This window comes from Pinus tabuliformis, chromosome 3_1 (genome assembly GCF_031772625.1).
Source record: "Pinus tabuliformis cultivar Carrire ecotype Pingquan chromosome 3_1, CPIR1, whole genome shotgun sequence".
Taxonomy (NCBI): Eukaryota; Viridiplantae; Streptophyta; class Pinopsida; order Pinales; family Pinaceae; genus Pinus; species Pinus tabuliformis.
The window spans coordinates 435665770-435683348 of record NC_142301.1 but is presented as its reverse complement, the minus strand read 5'-3'; positions in this window follow the sequence as shown (position 1 = coordinate 435683348).

The window sequence follows — 17579 nt, the reverse complement described above, 5'->3', positions numbered from 1 at the left end:
AGCCAGTTGGTTGTCACTATAACCCCTAGGCTAGTGTAAACAATCTACACGCCAACCCCTAGTAAGAAACTCATGATTTAGAAAGGGTCGAGATGTTCGAAGACACGCCCACAATGAGGACACCACTCATGAAAGAGAATCTACTATTGTAACTTTATAATGGTAGGCCAAAATGTCATGTGTGTGAATTGAACTTGGGTGGAGGAGAACAAATTGTCCATCCAACCTCTAAAACTTTTGTTTTAGATGTTTTTTAATAATATTTAATCTTAATCCCATACACAAAATTAAATGCTAACCCTAATTAAAATTTAAGTTCTTATTAAAGAACATATATATTTTTTATTTATTTCTATAATAATTATTTTTTATTATAATTTTAAAGTAATTTTATAATAACAATATATATTTTTAAATCAATAAGTGTATAATTTTTTTTAAATAAAATAAAATAAATATATTAAAAAAATTATAAATAAATATTTTTATAAGATAAATATATTAAAAAATACTGAAAAAAACTATGAATAAATATTTTTATTAATATTTATATATATTAATACTTATATATATAAATAATATTTATATATATTAATACTTATATATATAAATGATAACTAAAATTTTGAAAATAAAATAAAATAAATATATCAAAATAGTTCGAGAAAACACCATGAATAAATATTCATGGTAATGTTTATATGTATACATGATAACTAATTTAATTTATGAAGTAAAACTCATAATGTTGTTCTTACAATAACTAGTTTAATTGAAACTTAAATGATACGTTAAGAATTAAATTATAATAATTAAATAATTTTTTATTTAAACTGCAATATATATAATATCATATAAAAACATTTATATATTAGTAATATATTTATAATTTTTTATTAATAAAAATATTGATGATATTTTATTTTTTATATTAATTATGTTATATGAAATTAAAAAAAACTAATATAAGGAAATAATTAATATTTTAAAGAATTTTGATGAATTAATAAATTAAGAAAATTAGTGTTGTTGTTACAAATATTTTGAAATTAAAATTTAATGTGAATATGTGTGAGATATTTTAAGAGAAAATATTTTTGTCCTTCATCTTCTTAATATCATAAAGATGACAAATTCCATAGTATTTAAGAAAAAGTTTAATACCTTGTATCATCATGAAGTTTAAAAAAGTTCATCTTTATTTTAGCAATGTTGATTAGTTTATTTTTAATCTTCTAGATTAGTGTTAATAACATCTTTGTACTACTTTAATCTCCATTTTTGTTCTTTGTGATACCATGATTTCTCTTTGAATTTGGATGTGATATTATTTATAATGGTATCAATATTGCACACAGAAATAACCTCCTCTTTCCTCCAATGATTTAGCCAAGGCTTGGCATCTTTATGTCAATCATATCCAATCGCCATTTTGTTGTCTTTTCCACCATTTAAAACACCCATCATTAATCATTTTACCTCATCCTTTCACCATTATTGCCATTCCTACTGTATTGCTTCATGAATATACTACAACATGTCTAGAAATGTTAAGTAGTAATTATTATTTATTTCCTCTATTTTTGATGAATTAAGAAGGATTATGATTGGTTTTACTAATAATGGTTTTGTCTAATTCAGTTCCTATAACTCCTTACAATTCTGATAACCAACTTCCAAGGTTTGCATATGTGCAGGCTTCCAATCCAAAATTTGACACAAGGGACTTGTTTCTGAGAAAGTTGAGATGGTTTGGCTCATATTCAAACATCCCCAAGTCACAAATGCAAGCCTCTAGCTCATAGTCAAAGGTCTAGTCAAAATAAATAATAGTTTGCAGGAAGAATCAAGCAACTAACTTTTGGTGCGATTTATGAGAAAATGAAAAATAAAATGGAAAATATGAGAATTTAGTTCTATTTAGAACATCATCAATTAGGTGATCTATGAGAAATTTCTCTAAAATATGTGTGATTTGAGAGGCATGAACGGTTTTTTCTAGGGTGTTTCTATGGTCATGACCGTTGTCAAGTTGCACTCTGAACTGAAAAACTAGTTAGCAAAACAAACCAAACCAAACATTTGTTATTTCTCTATTCTAAATTTGTACAAGGGTCTGTGGGATCACCTGTTGATTACTCAATTTAGATCTACAACAATGGTTTTCATAAACATCTCTTTGCATTTTGTAATGTATAAAAGACAATATCTAGGCCTTCGAGCCTGGTTAAGGAGATATATATTTGCTTTAATAATGTGAAATGATCCTATTGGATCATTGGATGCACTCCTGCTTATTTAGATTTCAATGTAATTTGTGGAATGAACAATAAAAAAATGTTATTGATGCCTATTTTGTGTATTGTGTGGTGAGTCTCTATGTGAACTTGATCTCTTTTAAGGAAACACTACTGGTTGGAAAGGGATCAACAACAAGCCAACATATTTCCTCTCTATATTTTCGTATTTCTAATGTAATTGTGGTATGTCATTGAGGTTTTGTAAGTAAGGGTTTATGTTATTGCTTCATTCATTTTAATTTTGTTACAAGTTTCTGGTTTTTCTGGACACTTGATGCGTGGGTTTTCTTTGCGATACCAACTCCTTGATACATATATAATGTGTGGATCACTTATGTGATTATTGGGTTTAACATGTAATGCAAGGCTATGTTTTGTAATGTCTACATTTTATCCATAATATATAGATCCACTATGTGGTGATCTTGTCTATTTGAATGGTGAATACTTGGTTGACATATGACATGGTTTATGCATACACCTGTCCTTAGTTTGTGGATATGGGATTGAATAGCCTAGATTAGAGACACAACTATATTATAGAATCACAGTTTGTTGATTGAGTGATGGCAGTGCTGCGCATGGTGTGGTAGATTTTTGTTCTTTTCGTAATTATCTGATTCCTTATGCTATGTTCCAGATTGCCTTCAAGTTTGCAGGAGCAAAACTAGTCACTGAAGGATAATATTGAGTCATTGCAACCTTTCATGACTATGGAAATACAATCTTTTCTTGAGTATGAAAGACTGCAGTTAATAAGGGAAAGGCCCTGCATTGAATGCCCAATGATCACGGTAGATTAAGATTTCCCTTTTTGTTAATAAACTTGCCTATTAAAGGATACCGATATGCTTTGTAACTTTGCATGTAATACTTGGATGAGAGAGCTGAGAGGCAGAATGAAGAGAGTGTGACATGCGGGGGCTTTGGAATAGGTACCTAGTCAAACTGTTGGGCGTGGAGCATGATTATTTAGAGGTCTCTGTTTCAACCGGATGTATACCCCAGGAATATTGTACACCCCTCCATGCGGGGGGGTACGGGGGGGACTTGTCCCCCCTGCGGGGGTTCAGGGGGGCCGATCCCCCCCAGCTGGGGGGTCCAGGGGCCAGCGGTCCCCTTGCGGGGGTTTTGGGGGTAGTGCCCCCAAAGCTAAAAACAGGTGTAAAATTGCCTTATAAAAGTATAGTAATTTCTAGTCAATCTGGGTCGTTCATTAGGCGGATGATTTGACGGTAGAACTTATGTTTAGTTTAGGGTTTCTTGCCCTAGAAGGCAACCCCTCTCTTTGTATGAGGGCATTGTATTGAGGCTGTGTAATAGATGTGTATTCTCTGAGCAAGAAATAGAGAGATGAGACTGTGAGAGAAAACAAAGGATATTACAACGGATCTGTTGTAGGTTGTGTCTCTTCATTTTGCTGGATAATAGAAAGGAAGGACTGATTGTTCGGGGTGGATGTAGCCCAAACTGGGTGAACCACGTATATTTGTGTTTCTTTGGTTTTATGTGTTTGTGTTTTTCCGCATATTATATGTCTTGCATTTCTCTGTCATAAATAATATTTTTCTAACACAAGTATCTCTTTTTCTATAAGATTCATTTCTTTTCCCAAAATGTTGCTAAATGCAAGGGTACAAGCTAGTTGAAGACAAGACTTATAGATAGTTTGTAGCAACTTCTAAATCCTTACAAAAGCACCCTTAAACTTGTTGTCCAGTGATTAAAACCCTCGGTTTATAACAATGAGTTGTTTGGATTTTATATCGAATTGCTATTGCAACGATAGGATAGCAAACCTGTTGATATTTTGTACCTCCGCACATATAGTGTAGCATCTTGAAGCCTACGTCCCCCACTTGATAATTTATGTTGGAATTATGGATGCAATAAATTTGACCAACAACCAACACCACATACTTGAGGATCTGCTTATACTTTTGCCATTGAAAAAACCCCATAGGATATCAAAATTCAATTGAGCCATAGATGGATCTGTGGGCTTTTTTATTTATGATAAAATTTATATCCTTTGGTGATCTTTGATATCAACCATGCCCTCATTTAAGGTGGGATTGGTTAGTTTGAAATATGATGGAGTTGCTAGCCTACTAGATCCTTCCTTGTTTTGAGTTATATATATATATATTCCTTGATTCAACCTAGACAACAAGGCTCAAAAACCATTATAAATAATGCCCATTTTGAGATCAACACATCACATGAGAGGATTAAACTTGGGTAGAAAAGATAACAATATTTCTCGCCACCACTCAAAGTAAACCCAATTGACATGAGTTGTATTTTATGTGTGTGAGAGAGATTTATGTTTGAATTAAGGTAGTTATTGTATGATAAACACCATAAATTTTCCTAAATTATTATTTATAATCAATACCCCAAAAATATAATAAACATCTCTACTAATATCAATAATATTTATTTACACGCTTCAAAATATTTTTATCTATTTAACTTTTCATTTTAGTATATTTTATTATGTATAACAATAATTTATTGTAAATATATATAATTGATTTTAACATAATTTTATGAACTTAAAAAATATAAAACCATTAAAATGAGAATAAAATAAAAATATTTTAAATTTTAAATCTCATATATTTCATTATTGATAATCAACTTATTAAATACAAATATATTAAACAACAAAATAAAATAGTGAATTCCCCTAATAAATTGTAGTTACTCATTTACCATCATTCAAATTATAATTATATGTATATATTATTTAGGAAATTAATTTAATTAATTATTATTAATAATTTTGAGTATTTGTTTGGTTAATATTTAAAAAAAATTACACAAATTTTATTATTTAATTTTTTTATAAATATTTTCAAAAAATTAGATGTAATGGTGGAAAGTGATGAATTTTTCACCATATCTTAGCTTGAATGATTTGATGAACAATTGATTTACTTTTGGAGAACAATTTGTTAATTGATGTAATAAATTTAAATAACTAACCCATTTCTAATATAATTGTAATAGTGATAACCAATTTTAAATCACTAATTTCCAAAACTTCCCGTTCCTATTTAATTTTTTTTATATAAATATATACCATCGTTTATTTAAAAAAAATATAAATGCTTAAAAAAATATAAATGCATAAGATCTTTTGTTTTTTCTAATATAGTCATTATGTAAGGTGTGGTTTAAGGTAAAGGAAAATTCTCAACGTGGGACTTTTTCGTTTACTCCAAAGAAAGTTCTTTCGTCTATTTGGATTGAAGTGAAAAATTGGTTATCCCCTCTTCGTTACTCCAATATTGTTTGAGAAAATAGGGAAAATTATCCCTGGTAACACCCAACTTCAGTGTCTTTTCAAAAGGTTTATTATTATTATTATTATTTTGAAATGTGTTTTATAGCAAAACGATTAGAGTTTTGGAAGGCCTTGTTCCATGGATCGTATTTTCCACTGAAATATGAACGATGCCAAACTCAAGTATAACTTAACTTAACCAATATTGTAATTTAATACAATATGTTTTATATTTTATATTTTATATTTGTTTAAATGAAGTATTACTTTGTCATTATTCATTTTAATTAATGCAAAATTATATACTATAGAATCTTATTTGAGTAATTCTTATAATATAAAAAGTAAGTTATGCTAGACATTCACTTTCATGAATTGAAAAGCAATATAATAATATTTATATCAAATAAATTATTACAAACATTAAAACCAAATTTAACAATGCTATATTCAATTTATAATGAATATATTTAAATAACTAAATATACTAAAATAAAATAATATTTTCTATCATAAAAATAATGTAAACTTAATTATCATAGTAAAGTTACTTAATTATTCATTCATGTACATCGTATTTATAAAAGAAATTTAAATTTAAATTTAAATCTCAAAATAATAGGTTGACTAATTTAAGAATACAAATTTATATCTTTCCGAATAACAAACATAGTTATGAAAGTTATAATAATTGCAACAACTTTGCATACAAGTAACCATATAACTCAAACCAAAATATCTTGAAGTTTCAAAAGTATTTTGACATTTCTAAGGGTATACCCTATAACCGAAACTAAAATATCTCGAGGTTCTGAAACATCTTGATATTTTTAAGGGTATATTTTGATTGAGTTAAAGAAATCAAGTGCATTTTATAATTCAATATGAGAGTGATGTTTAATGTCCTTGTTTAAAAGTGATATGGCATATGAAATAAGTTGATCTAAATTAATATTAAAAAAAATAGTATAAATCTACAATATATAGATTTAAGTAGTCAAATAATTGTATGGAGGGGGGCCTTTGCCCCATAAACAAGGGTCTCATACATCAATTTGGTGTCTTGTTAGGTTTTATATATATATATATATATATATATATATATATATATATATATATATATATATATATATATATATATATATATATATATATATATATATATATATATCAACACGTTACTCTTTATAGTCGTGCGAAAGTGATCAACTTTGAAGCTGCTAAGCTTGGTTGTTAGCCTAACTCCTAGGGCTGTTGTCTTGCCTATCTACTACTACTGTATGGATAGGTGCTTGAATGGCGAGGATACATCGCTTTACAGTCGCAAAAAAAGTCCCTCGGCAAAAATGTGACCCTTTAGGGAATAACACCCCTCTGGTGTGTATATATATATATATATATATCTCTTAGTGTGAGATTTTAATAGAAATCTTTTATGCACTGAGAGATTTGCATCTCGATATTTTTTATCCATCATAGTGTCGTTAGACATAATGATACTAAAGAACTTAGTCTAGGATTATAGTTTATGTAGTAGGTATATACTTAGTCTTCTAAAATAAATATTTTTAAATTACATGATACATCTAATTTCTCAAGATAAACAATTAGAAGAGTAGAAAGATCCATCATTTATTGTACATGAAGACTTGTCATATTCACATGATTATGCATTAAGATTCTCATATCAAATTTAGTGTAGGAAACTAGAAACATGTGCTTATTTATGCTATCTTCTTCTCATGTGAGAGTCATGTTGAGTTTGTAACCTCTTGCATGAATAATTTAAATTTTCATTAACTTGATTAAATAATGTTTTGTATAAGAATACATCATCATCATAGTGGTATCATAACTCTATGATGTGGATGGTGAAGATGAGATTCAAATGCTGAAGACTTTGAAAAACTCCACAAAATTGGAAGTGAATGTATGTAATGTTGGTTGTTATTATATCACTATCCTATCTTAAAATGGATTAGCGTGTTGTTAAGGAAATCATGTAATGGTTGATCCTGGTTTCGTCCCTAGATTTATAAGCATCGACATCCAAATGGTGGTTGATAAAATTCTTCGCCACATCAACATTGCAGTTTAGTGCAAGAAAGAGTTGTCAGCTCTCCAGGGTGTTGTAAGAGAGATTGAACCTATCATCACCCACATCCAGCAATATCACTTGCAAATAAATAGAATGAGATGTATTTCCACTTCTCATAGTGACAATAATGTTTCATATGTTAATTTATGGCTACAAAATCTAGATTCTCTTCTCTTACAAGCATCTCAAATGGTGCAATAGTGCACAATATACAACTTTAACATTTTTTCTCATTATCAAATGAGCATTAAGATCGCCAATCTGAAGTCAGATATTGACAACCATCTCAAGTCAATTTCCATGATTCAGTTGGGGCTTACTCATGAGGTTCTTCTTGGGTTGTCCACACTGAGGGAAAGTGTTCAAGCTTCAGCTATTTCCTCTGCTTCTACCTCCATGCAACCCATTTCTCCAACTAGAGAGGTCTTTTTCATCGAGGAGCCCCTCATAGTTAGACAAAAGGAAACCTTTGCAGTACTAGAGAAATTTGTGGTGGAAGCATATGGAGAGGGTAACTCTCTCTTCTGCATCGGGGTAGTTGGAAAGGGCGGAGTAGGAAAAACCCTCCTTAGGAGAGTCTTCACCAGTCAAAAGGTGGGAAATCTCTTTAGAGATGACTTATTTCTTTAGCTGACTATTTCATCTTAGAAATGACAACAACTTATCATTAAATGTATTGATGTAATTAGTAAAAATGAGTTACTATTCAGTCAGTTTTGTAACTATAGGAAGTTACATAACGAAATAGTCCATATTAAATTTGTGATTTCCATAGAGGCTTGATGTAATGTTTGGAGAGTCACTTTTGACCTGGAGCAATAAGAATCCCAATCCCTTGCCCCGTGGAGGTTTTCTTGACACACTGTCAGGGTTTTACGAAGTAATTTCTTTGTGTTTTCTTGTGTGATTCAATTTCCAATTTCTTGTGCATTTATTTCTTGTTTAAATGTTAATGGGCTCAAAATACCAACAAGTGGTATCAGAGTTTAAAGTTGTGAGGGTCGTGAGGCAGTTGTAAAGAAAAATTTGAAGTCTAAAGCAAGAGTTGTAGAATTCTGTCACCACAGATACTGACTGAAAAATGAAACGCAGACTGCAAACCGAAAGAGTCTGTAGACAATAAGAATCCACCTTGTTTAGCTAGACATCGATTGGGAGTCATCATTGACAAAAGCAGAGCCGCCGATTTAAAAAGGAGTCTCAAACAAGATGAGCTGAGTAGAGGTCAAAACATAATGAGCCAAGACAAGGGCAATTTTTTTTAAGATTCGTGCGATGTCGTTTTTCCTACTCTCATTGAAGTCTAGCTCACGAGATGAAGTTTCAAAAGTCTGGCAGGGGTCATTAGAAGTTATTTGGAGTCCACATGAATAAGCGAAGACACCGCTGAAATAAATCTGCAAAAAGAAAGCAACCACTCAAGCCATGTCCACCACCAAAGATTGTCGAGGAGTGTCGACTTGATTAATCTAGTGTGATTAATCTCTTGAAGAGTAGTCCAGTGAAAAAAAAAGGTGTTGCAACCAAGTGCTAAAGGAATTTGGGAGCCATCTGCTTTGATTGAACTACCAGCCTCCAAGGAAAGTCATTGTTTGAAGGAGTTGTATTGATTGGGAGCCGTATGAGCCACCATCCATTAAAGCTTGTAGCAGCCAAAGCTAAGGGCATCATGAATTGGTGAAACTGACAGAAGTAATCGATTGCCCCAAGTATTTTTTTTTGGGAGCAAAAAAAAAAAATTGCTTGTTGAAGAACTTTCAATTCAGAAGAATTAAGTTGGGTTTTCTAAATAAAAGTAGGGTTTTGAAAAATTATCTCAGAAGATTCTTAAATTTTTGGTTTCTTGAAAGAAAAATTGAGTAGGGGGTTTGAAGTTTTTTTTAAAGTGGAATTCGTTATTAAAAAGAGAAACCCTAGTGAAAGAAACCAGAAGAAAGAAACTGAGAAAAACCCTAGTTGAAGGCCAAATTAAAAGGGAAAACCTTAGTTGGAGGAGTCAACAAAATTTTGTCATTAATAAAATTATTTGAAAAAGCCCGTGTAGGAAGAAAATGGCTAAAATGACTAATGCTAATTTTGAGGTGGAGAATTTCACCGGTAAGAACAATTTTGCATTGTGGAAACTGAAGGTACATAATTTGCTGGTGCAACAAGGGTTGCACAAATCTTTAGATGGGGTTAGAAGAAAGTCTATTGGCATGAAAAATTTGGATTGGGAAGACTTAGATGTTCGAGATCTCAGTACCATCCGGTTGTGCCTTGCATATGAAGTTCTCTTCAACATTGTTGAAGAAACCTCAGTAGCAAGTTTGTGGGGGAAGTTGGAAACATTGTATATGACCAAATATTTAACCAATAGAATTTATTTGAAGAGGAAATTGTATAGCCTTCAGATGAAGGAGGGTACTAAAATTACAGAGCACTTAAATGTATTTAATACAATTATTTGCCAGTTGTCAAATATAGATGTTAAATTTGAGGAAAAAGATAAAGTTATTACCTTGTTGTGTTCCTTACCCGAGTCTTGGGATCACTTTGTAGCTTCTATCAGTTTGAGCACAACCGAATCTTTAGAATATGATTATGTTGTGGGAGCTCTATTATCTAAAGAAGTACGAAGGAAGTACAACATTGAAAATTCCGTGCCAGAAGCCATGGTAGCCAAAGGTCGGTCCAAGGAAAGAGGGGAGAGAGCAAAACGTTATTCGATATGAAAGTCAAAGGGCAAGAAGTGTAAAGCCAAATTCCGGTACTGCAAAAAAATAGTACATCGCAATAAATATTGTTGGAAAAGTAAGGTGTCCGTTGAAAACCCAAAGAAGGAAGCAAATCAAGTTGAGTCAGGTATGATTGATGAAGTTTTATCTGTTGAATTAGGTATGGTAGATGAATCTATGTCTATTTGCAATGTTTCTCATCATTATGAAAATTGGTTTCTAGATTCTGGTGCTTCTCATCACATGATTCCACACAGAGTTTGGTTCACTTCATATCAAGTTGTAAATGGTAGTTTTGTGTTTATGGGTAATAATGTATCTTGTCAGACTGTTGGGATGGGAAATGTCATAATTAAAATGTATGATGATATAGTTAGGACATTAACTAATTATAGAAATGTACTTGAGTTGAGAAAGAATTCGATTTATTTGGGAGTATTGGACTCAAAAGGTTATAAGTTTATAGGTCAAGGTGGAGTGCTAAAAGTTTCAAAGGGGGCTCTGGTTGTTATGAAGGAAGAAAATATCGGAAACCTTTATAGACTTAAAGGAAGTACTCAAGTCAGTGAGGCAACAAATGTATCTGAGAAGGAATAAGAAGATACTCACCTATGGCATCAGTGGTTAGGCCACATGAGCGAAAAGGGCCTTCAGGTACTGATGAATCACAAATTGCTTCCTAATTTGAAATCATTGAGTTTGGATTTTTGCAAACATTGTGTATATGGAAAACAATGTAAATATAAATTTAAAACCGGAAGTCATAATAGTAAAGGAATTTTGGACTATATTCATTATGATCTTTGGGGACCATCTCCTACAATATCTTATGGAGGTGCATCTTACTTCGTAACATTTATTGATGATTACTCCAGGAAAGTCTGGGTCTATATGTTAAAAATAAAAGTTGATGTATTTAATGTCTTTAAACAGTTTAAAGCTATGGTTGAAAATAAAATAGGCAAATCAATTAAATGTTTAAGAAATGACAATGACGGTGAATTTACTTCCTTAGAATTTGAACAATATTGCAAGGATGAAGGGATTGTTATACATAAAACTATTGTCTATACTCCTTAGCAAAATGGCATTGCTGAATGTATGAATTAGACTCTTATGGAAAGATCCAAAAGCATTATTAATAATGATAACCTGCAGAAGGAGTTGTGGGCAGAAGCAATATCTACTGCTTGTTATTTGGTAAACATATCACCTTCAGTTGCCATTAATTGTAAAATTCCTGAAGAAGTTTGGTCGAGTAAGGCTTGTGATTTTTCACATTTAAGAATTCTTGGCTGTGATACCTATGCTCTTATTCCAAATAATCAATTTTCTATGTTAGACCTAGAAGAAAAATGTTATGTCTTTGTTGGATATGACTATGCAGTGAAAGGATACAGGGTGTTGGATATTTTCCATTTAAAATCATAATTTTTAATTAACATATGATTTATATAATATTTTGTTATTTATTTTAAATTTATATATTTATTGTCTACGGGGTCTTGTCAGGTGCTTTGTTAAGGCACTCCTTAATGTGAAGTCACCGGTTCAATTCCATGACATGATGAAGATGTAGATTAACATTTTTTTTAATTAATTTTGAACCATATTTATCTAATGTTTGTAATGTTTAACGTTTTCACTTAGTGAAAATAAATAAAAATAAAAATAAAATAAAATACATATTTATTTTATTTTGAACGAGACAAAGTGTTAAACATTACAATATCTCTACCATAATGGGGCTGGAGAGCATCTCTCCACTCAATTAAAAAAAAAAAAAGTCATATATGTACAAACAAACACATCCTGATAATAAATTAACAAATTTATTTCTTTTAATTAATTTTGAACTATGACTATCCAATGTTTTTAACAAACACATAACTTAACTAATATTGATACAATATGTTTTATATTTTTAATTTTTAATTTGTTTAAATGAAATATTACTTTGTCATTATTCATTTTAATTGATGCAAAATTATATATTATAGAATCTGATTTAAGTAATGGATTTTTTAATATAGAAAAGTAAGTTAGGATAGACATTCACTTTCATGAATTGAAAAGCAATATAGTATTTAGATCAAATAATTTATTATAAACATTAAAACCAAATTTAACGATGCTATATTTAATGTACAACTAATATATTTAAATAACTAAATATACTAAAATAAAATAAAATAATATTTTCTATCATAAAAGTAATATAGACTTAATTATCATAGTAAAGTTACTTAATTATTCATTCATGTACATTGTATTTATAAAAGAAATTGAAATTTAAATTTAAATCTCAAAATAACACTGTTGAAATGTGGCAATAAGAATATCCCAATTTTAATTTGTCCTTGAATTAAAATTTGAATTTAGTCTCACCAGCTGCTTGGAAAATAATTAATTAATTCATCTTGAGTTAATTAGTTGGTAAAATTCAAGCTAGAAGTCTTTGTGAAGTCATGCAACAGTTATCCCTTAAATTAAGGAGATTATCCTTTGATTAAGGAGATAAGAGTGAGTTGTAATTGAGTTGTAATTAGTTAGCTTAGTTAACTGAGTTAAGTCCAGTTAAATTAGTTCCAAACAGTTTGAGGAACTAATTGTGAGTTCAATTAGTTAATGCATGCATGCATCAAACTAGTGTACTCCAGATAACTGAAGATTCTCTCATCGATAACTCATGCATGTCAGTTCAGAGAAAGACCCAGTTGAGATTAATGACAGGGACAGTGTACTATCAATTGCAAGAATTTTCCTATAAGGAAAACTCTTGCATGCAGAAGGAATTCATTCCTTGAGATTTGCGTAGTTTTACAGTGTGTGAGATTAGTGTCACACAAGGTTACAACTGGATCACCTAGGGAAAACTGCGCAAGGAAATAGGAGGCTTGGAGGGCAAAGGAGAAGGCATATGAGCAATCTATTTTGTCTATGAGTAGCAGTGAGGGATTGTACTGAGAGCTGGATAGCTGTGAGAGCTAAAGCTGTGTGTAATCCTAATATATTTCCACTTGTATGATAATACAAATAGCGGGGTTTTTAGCTGAGGCTTTCCCCAGAGTATTCTTTTGTGTTTCATGTGTATTGTTTCTTCTTCTCTGTTATATGTGTTCCGCTTGATCTTCCTCAAATCTATTAAGCTTCCGCAAGTTTGATTATAGAAGTAGATTAAGTATTTTTCTTTAGTTATATTGCATAATCAGATTGATCTACAGTGAGAATTTCTACATGGTATCAAAGCAAAGGTGATCGAAACTGTGAACAATATACTGAGAAGGGAAATTCGAAGTTTGAAGTTCTTGGTTGTAGGTACAAAATCAAATTCTCATCATACTTCAAAGTTCACCAATGGAATTCAATGGCTTGAGACTCGAGTATTCTGGATGGAAACTTGAATTACATAGCATGGAAAGATCGCATGGAAGCGGTATTAGAAGACAATGGTTTGAAGGATTTCATTAATCAAGAAATCGCTAAGCTAGCTGCAGCTAATGCACAAGAATTGGTTGAATGGAAGAAGTGTGTGGAAAAGGCGAGACAGATTCTTCTAGAGGGAGTTCGAGACCATATTGTCTCGAGTCTCCATGGGAAGGAGACTCTGTTTTCAATGTGGAAGACATTGAAGGACCTCTATCAGAACAGTAGCAACTAGAGGAAACTGGCGCTCAAGGATAAGCTTCGGAAAATCAAGATGGAGAAGGGTGATACTATTTCTACATATCTGAACAAGCTCACCACCTGCAGAGATGAGCTTGGTAGTGTGGGAATAACTACAGCTGATGATGATATGGTGAGTCTTGCTCTCCTCGGTCTTCCAAAGAGCTGGAATAGCTACCAGGACTTTGTGAATGGAAGAGAGAAACTGCCGGATTGGGAACGACTGTGGTCGGATCTCATGCAGGAGGAGATTAGGAGAAGCACTCGAGATGGTTCTTCATCAAAGAATGATGATGAAGAAAATCTGGCCTTAGCAAGTAAGGCAAGGAAAGGGAAAGGGAAGGCTTCCCATTCCAAATATAATTCTTCTCATGGAGGGAAGAAGATTGACAAATCTAAAGTGAGATGCTTTAATTGTCATGAGATGGGCCATTATGCAACTAATTTCCCATTGAAGAAATCTAAGAATGGATCCTCCAAAGGATCAGAAGGTGAGGCATTAGCCTCTCAGTTAAAATTGGATTTTACCCTCATCGCATGCATGGTTTTATTGATGGTGGGTTGTGTTTGGTATCTTGACAACGAAGCCTCATTTCACATGATCGACGATAAAAGTCTATTCAGTACCTTGGAGGAGAAAGACCTCAAGATGCACACAGAGATGGGTGATGACGGAAAGTACAGTGTTTTAGGAGTGGGCACGGTTGCTTTTCAAAGGGAGCATGGATCTCCTCCCACCTTGACAGATGTGAAGTATGTGCCTGGACTGAAGAAGAACTTGGTATCAATCGCGATGTTGGAGGACAAAGGCTACGATGTTGTCTTCAGTAAAGGAAAGGCGTTCCTGAGACACATAGCCATGGGTCAGACCAAGAGGATTGGGATTTGGGTGAAGAATCTCTATAAACTAGAGGTAGATGACTGTGCTGCATTGAGTTTGAAAGCAAAATTGGTGCAAAGCCAAGACATTGGCGAGTTATGGCATAGGTCGTTGGGCCACTTGCATCATGGGGCCTTGAAGATAATGCAACAGATCTCTAGCAGACTTCCCAAAGGTAAACTTGAGAAAGTGGACACATGAAAAAGTTGTACCTTGGGAAATTATGCCAAGTCTTCCTTTCATGATCGAGACAGTCGAGCTGAATCAATCTTAGAGCAAGTTCATACTGATTTATGTGGACCATTCTCGACGGCCTCCACCACGAAGCAAAGGTATTATGTGATTTTCATTGATGATTTTTCTCGTAAATGCTAAATTTATTTCATGCAGAAGAAGGACCAGACGTTCTCAAAGTTTTGTGAGTTCAAAGCTTTGGTTGAGAAAGAATCTAGGAAGAAGATCAAGGCCTTGAGGAGCGACAACGGTGGAGAATATGTCTCTCAAGAGTTTAAGGACTTCTATGTAGTGGAAGGAATTAAATGGGAGTTGACGACACCCCATAACCCACAACAAAATGGGGTGGATGAGAGGAAGAATAAAACAATTGTAGGGGCAACACGGGCGATGTTTCATGACCAAGGCCTACCACTTCATTTGTGGGCTGAGGCATGCAACACAACGGTCTATTTGCAGAATAGAAGCCCACATCGCATACTTGGGATGAAGACACCAGAGGAAGCTTTCTTCGGTAAGAGACCAGATGTGGATCACTTCAGGAATATTGCCATGTGACCAGGGATACCCGGAAGAAGCTTGAGCCAACAACAAAGTTGGGGATACTTGTGGGGTACACTGATACACCTCATAACTATTGGGTGTACTTGCCTACCAGTTGAAAGACCGTGGTTCACAGAGATATCAAGTTTGATGAACAGAAGGACATGAGAGTTTCCCTTGAGAGGGAGCTCCAACTATAGGCTGTGGAGGAATTTTTGGTTCCTAAGGAGGAGGAGCCTCAAACTGATGCGGAGTAGCTGCACACAGAGAATTATGGAGTGGAGACATCCACTCAAGCATAGTCTTCCAGAGAGGGACGGAAGTGCACAAGAGAAGCGGAAAGATTGTTGTCGGGTGCAAGAGAGAATGTGGGAGAACCATCTTCTCAGCACAGACATAGGAGGTCACCTGAGAGGTACACTGGATACATGGCCCTTGTTGGGGAATGTGTTGAGAATGAGCCATCTTCTTTTGAGGAAGCAGTGCAGCAGCTGATTTGGGTTGATGCTATGGTGGAGGAGTATGACTCCATAGTTCGGAACAGTGTTTGGGATGTGGCTCCAAGGCCGGAGAACAAGTCAGTTGTGAGTTCCCGTTGGCTTTACAAGATAAAGCAAGTTGCTGATGGTAGTGTGGAAAAGCATAAGGCAAGATTTGTTGCCTGTGGTTTTTCACAGGTCGAGGGGATAGACTATGATGAGACTTTTTCTTCGGTTGTAAGGTACTCATCTATCAGATCGATGTTGGCACTATCAGCACAGATGGGTTGGAAGATCCATCAGATGGATGTGAAGACTACATTCCTCAATGGCAAGATTGAGGAAGAGGTGTACATAGAGCAGCTAGAAGGTTTTGAGACCTTCGATCGTGAGTCGCATGTGTGCCGACTCAAGAGAGCTTTGTACGGGCTGAAGCAAGCACCTCATGCTTGGTACACTAGGATCGACAACTACTTCACCAGGTTGGGCTTCACAAAGAGTGAAGTAGATGTGAACCTATATCACATCATTGTGAAAGGTAAGCCATTGATCATTGTTCTTTATGTTGATGATCTCATATTAACAGGTGATGATCAGTTGATCATGTCTTGCAAGGAGGACCTTGCAAGAGAATTCGAGATGAAAGACATGGGTCTCATGCACTACTTCCTTGGCATGGAAGTGTGGCAGAAGGATGGGGAAGTGTTTGTGTCTCAAGGAAAGTATGCCAATGAGATACTCAGGAGATTCCACATGGAGAAGTGCAAGCCCATGCAGACTAGCAGGTGACTGGAGGAAGGAGGATGCTACTTCAGGTGAAGTAGTAGAGGCTACTATGTATTAGCACCTTGTGGGTTCACTGATGTATTTAGTGAACACACGACCAAATTTGTGCTATGCGGTGAACCAGATGAGTCAAGCAATGGTTCAACCTACCAAGATGTTTTGGAAGGAAACTAAGCATGTTTTGAGATACCTCAGAGTCACATCTCAATATGGATTATGGTAGAGATGAACAGAGGGCGTGAAGCTACAGGGCTTCACTGATGCAGATTGGGCAGGGAGTCCATTAGATCGAAAGAGCACATAAGGAGGAATTTTCAACCTTGGGTTAGCTGCAGTTTCTTGGTACAACAAGAAATAGAGGCCAGTTGCACTCAGCTCGGCAGAGGCTAAATACATGGCTGCAAGTTAGGCAGCATGTGAGGCCATCTGGATGCGGAAAATTCTAGTTGGTTTGTTTTGATCAGAGGATGGATCCAACTATGATCTATTGCAATAATCAGAGTTGTATCAAACTCTTTGAGAATCTAGTATTTCATGATAGGTTCAAGCACATTGACATCCGATATCATCATCTCTGAGACTGT